The following is a 4,763-nucleotide window of genomic DNA, read 5'->3' as shown; positions in this document are numbered from 1 at the left end:
GTTCCAAATTACCATTCAATATTATTATGTATGCTATTTCTAAACAGTCTAAACAATCTAAAATATTATCATTTTTTCTTGTTTGTAAATAACAATTGAAAAGAAAGAACCTTATCTATATTATATAAATATAATACTATACTTATTTAAATTTGCTATTTATATAAAATGTCATAAAGGAGACAAAACAAAAAAACCCACAACGAAACATATAACATCCCACCCACCCGCCCCCATCCCCGAACTGTTACCTAGACAGTTCTTTCTCTTATACATTTCCACGGCCTATAACACCAGCGGTTGTACTGCAGTTATATGTGTAACCAAAGTTATATGATCTTTCACTATATCTGATTTTGACATATGTTTAAGTGTTTTTTATAGTCTTAAAACATAAATTTCTTATATACAGCTATTATCCCTATTTTTTATTATCGACCCAGCTGTAAAATTCCTTCCAAACCTCATAATAACATGATTCATCTTTATTCCTTAATTCTTGTGTTAGCTTATCTAGCTCTGCACAATCATATATTTTTTTGATAATAACTCTCTCTGTTGGTGTTTCTTCTTTTTTCCAATCTTGAGCTATGCATATCCTGATTGCTATAATAATGTGTTGCATCAGGTAATAATATTCTTTTTTCATTTTCAAATCTATTATGCCAGTGGTCGACAAAGTTGTTCAGAATCTAGGAGCCAGCCAAAAAATTTAGGAGCCAGAATTTTTTTTAAGCAAACTTGGTTTTTAATTTAACAAAAAAAACATTACAAACGTTATAAACAACATTTTACTTTTAAAGATAATAAATATTATATTTTGATATTTTAGATTTTAGGCAACATTCTAGTGTTTTTCACTTTGCGTTTTGTGGCCATGAACATGCCTTGTGATTTTAGAGCTGAAGTACCAGTGGTCCACAGCCTTGGCAGGATCAAACGCCTTCACAGATGGCCCATTCATGGTGATCATAAACAAGTCACTTAAACTTTCTTCTTGCATCCTTGATCTGAATTTATTTTTGACCATGTTCATCAAACTAAATCCTCTTTCACAACATGAGGTTGAGACAGGGAGCACCGCTACAATCGACAACAGGTTTCCCAGAACTGGAAATCTCTCGGTGTTGGAGAGTGCCAAATCCAGAAGCTCACACAGTTTCTTTCCTTTTCCAAGGACCTTAAACTCATACCACTCATTGAGGAGTGAGTGAATGCATTGGTCATCACTTTCAGGTGGAGATAGCTGTTTACGAAAATGATGAGCCAATGCAGTAATCTCAACCACACCGTAGTCTTGCAATGTTGTTCCTGCTGGCCAGGCAAAGGTGTCAAACACTGCGGTGGATCTTTCAATATTTATATCACTTAGAAATCGCACTGTCAAGTATTTAACTGCATGATTAATTAAATTAGCTTTTTCCTGCTGAATTGATGCAGCTACAGTGTTGCTCAGTCCATGTAGCTGTACATTTTGAAACAGTCCTTGAAGAGATGTTCCTGAGACAAATCTGGCCTCATGTTGTTTTGGTGCATCTCTAAGTGAATTGATTGTTGAAATTGTGCTTTTCACATGCAACTCAATTGTGCTTAAAAAAAGCTCTTCCCTTTGAAATATAAGTGACAAGTTTTTAAGAATTTCCAGATAGTCCAGTAGAAAATGGAGCATGTGAACAAATTTAAAATCTGTGAGCTTTCTCAGTAAACCATGGGCAGCTGCAGAGGCACTGTCTTTTTCCGCAGCCACACTTTCTAGGTGGATTGTCACGCATTTCCAGTCTTTGACAAGTGCAGACAGAGCACCGACTTTGCTTGCTACCCATCTGACATTATGCAAGTATTGGAATTTCAGAATTGTAAGCTGCAGGTTTTCTGCTACTTGCTTCAGCTGTCGCATTCTCTTAGGTGAGTATTGATAAAATTGGTAGAGTTTCTTTAAAATAGAGTCAAGGTCATCAATTAATTTAGCTTGTTTTACTGAACTTAATACACTTAAGTTCAATCGGTGTGCAACACAGTGAATGCCAATTAAATGACTGATGTTTTGGCGTATTTTCTGCACCAAGCCATTTTCGGTCCCAATCATGCTGGCAGCACCATCTGTACCAATGGCAATCAAGTGACTTGAAGAAAGCCAGCCTACAAGACCAAGTGTTCTAAGTTCTTCTGTGAGCGCTTCTAAATATCCATCTGCAGTAGCCATTTCAAGAGGAGAAACAGAAAGAAATACTTCTTTGACCCTGTTGTCCTTGATGTACCTGACATACAGAATCAGTTGTTCAACCCCTGCTTTGTCAGTTGAGCCATCTAGCATCAAGCTGACATATTTTGCCTCTTTGAGCTCACTGATTAGGTTTTTCCTGATTATTTCTGCAATATGGGAAATTAATTCTTTGCATCTTTTATCGTTTGCATATTCCTGTCGCACAGCACTCCCTAATTTCTCCGTCAACTCTAGCAACCCTTCAAAATCTGTGAAAGGTCTGTTGTTTTTGGCAATATAATAGGCCACATTAAATAGAATGGTCATATGTTTAAACATGTCTTCATCCATTTTCCTTATACAAGCAGCCAATGGAGTAGCTTCTGGAGCCAACGCTGCATGTGTAGCCTCCACACAATTTAGATGCTGGAGAGACTTTGCGTGCTTTTTGAAGGTTTCAAGTTTAAAGGGTCCTGAAAATCCTTTTACGATCCTAGATGCTTGGTCAGCAATGCCAGGGAAGGAAGCACAAATCTCGCATATAGCTATACCAGTTGTATGGTCAAATTTAAGCCATGCGAGTTCTTTACACCACTCTTGCCTAAATCTCCTGGGTCCAGCAGTTTGACAACGGCTTGTTGATGGGGACTCCTCTGCTGGTGGGTCTTCTCTTGTTTCTTCAGTTACCTGTTGCCCGGCACTTTCTACCTGTTGCACTGCGCTTTCAAGAGAGGTCTTTGTAAAGAACTGTGTCATTTTCAGTTGCTTTTCATTTTCTGGTATTCTCTCTGTTGCTCTGCGCTTCATTTTTTTCCTGAACCCAGAAAAGAAAAAAAAATGTGCACTTTGCTCTGCTATGCCAATTATAACTTACACATGAACTCTTTACCCTTCTTTGTCCGAGTGGACGAGGCAGTACTCCGGCTTCGTTCTCCTGGCGGCACCCGACTTTGTTCTTCCAGCAGCACTCCGCAGTCCGCCATATAGTACTGGTAATGGGATACACTGTGAATATACTGCCATATAGTAACCATATAATTACAGCATATACTGTGTATATACTGCTATACCCTACTTACAAAAAGATTTAGCAATGTAGGAAACTCCATTCAGTGGTGGTCCAGCAGGATAGGGTCTCTCAGCACTTCTAGAGAAGATTAAAAATCAATCTGCCTTATTATCCATGTATTTTATTTTCTAACCATAAGAAGTTTCAAATCCTTTTTTGTAGGAACAACACTTTTCTAAATCAATGAAACAACATACTCACCTACTCAGCGGTGAGCTGCGATGTCCAGCGACGTCTTGCAAGATTCCCTGCACGTCCTGGTTCAGCTCCGGGAGGTGAATGAATGAACTGCCTGCGATGCGCGCTCACAGAAGCCGCGCATGCGCAGTAGGGTGCAGAGGCTGCGGTCGCAATCTTTCCGGCGCTTATCTGCTCTGGAAAGATGACGTCAGTGCAGGGGGCAGGGAACAGCTGCGGTCATGCGCGCTAGGCGCGCATGACCGTTCCACACAGTGCTTAAAGGGAACCTGTCACCTGCAAAAATCATGTTAAAGTGGGTGCAGTAGCGTGTTAGTGATGCGCTATGCATCACTAACACGCTAGTCCTAGGAAAATCCGTGCAGTAGATCCCCCCAAAACAGTACTGCGGCCTCATTGAACGCGGCCGGGGAGGGGGGATGGTGGGGCACACACTGTATGTACATATAGACCCCCTCACACACGGCGTCTCCCCGGGGAGCACGGCCTTTGTATGTACTTACACAGGTAGCGGGAGATGAGAACGGGCCCCCGGCCACAGCGATCCTTCCCCCGTAACCCAACTCTCCCTGTCCAGTCCCGGAGCATAAGGGGGGCGGAGCAAAGTGGGGAAGGCGGCCTGAGCGATACTGTCCCTGCTTCCTCCGATTGGATGACTCCGTGCAGGAGGTGGGATTGGATTGAGAGTAATATTTTTTCTTCTCAACTCCTCAAGCACCAGGCAACATTTTCTAGGCGCCAGACAACATTTTCTAGGCGCCACTGGCGACCAGGCGCCTGGGTTTGTCGATCCCAGTATTATGCCCAAAAGGAAGGTCTCAGGTTTTAATTTGGTTTTTTGTTTGGTAATTTCAAAAATCCATAAATTTATTTTATTCCGGATTTTTTTAATTTCAGGGCAGGTCTACCACATATTAAAAAATGTTCCGTTTTTATTTCTACATCTCCAACAATCTGGTTTTAATTTAGGGTATATTTTTGCAATCCTAGCTGGGGCTAAATGCCATCTGTAAAACATTTTTTGGCAAAGATTTTTTTTTATTTTTCTCTCCAATCACATTATAGTAAAAAAATATACCAACATCAGCAAATTGCCTTAGAATAAATCAATTTCAAAAAATTATGATATACAAACCAAATGCTACCACCTTCACTTTTGACATCTGGATAAAAATAGCTGCCCAATTTTTATATTATTGTAAAAACATAGTATTAACTAAAACACCTTTTGAGCTGTTCCAAATTTTAGTACCTCACATTGATTAGGCTGAAATGATTCAAATCCCTCCTAGT

The 4,763-nt window shown here is 40.2% G+C and overlaps 1 long non-coding RNA gene across 1 annotated transcript; it reads right to left on the bottom strand.

The window, feature by feature from the left end:
• Positions 1–725: 725 nt before the first annotated feature.
• On the bottom strand, positions 726–4,261 carry LOC139170234 (uncharacterized). The gene is made up of 2 exons (XR_011559580.1): positions 3,474–4,261; positions 726–3,350 (listed from the first exon to the last, which is right to left on the bottom strand). It is a non-coding gene; the product is annotated as an uncharacterized lncRNA (long non-coding RNA).
• Positions 4,262–4,763: the final 502 nt, after the last annotated feature.

Source organism: Erythrolamprus reginae, chromosome 7 (assembly GCF_031021105.1).
Source record: "Erythrolamprus reginae isolate rEryReg1 chromosome 7, rEryReg1.hap1, whole genome shotgun sequence".
Lineage (NCBI taxonomy): Eukaryota > Metazoa > Chordata > Lepidosauria > Squamata > Dipsadidae > Erythrolamprus > Erythrolamprus reginae.
The sequence above is the reverse complement of the archived record's forward strand: the minus strand, read 5'-3'. Positions and strand labels throughout refer to the sequence as shown.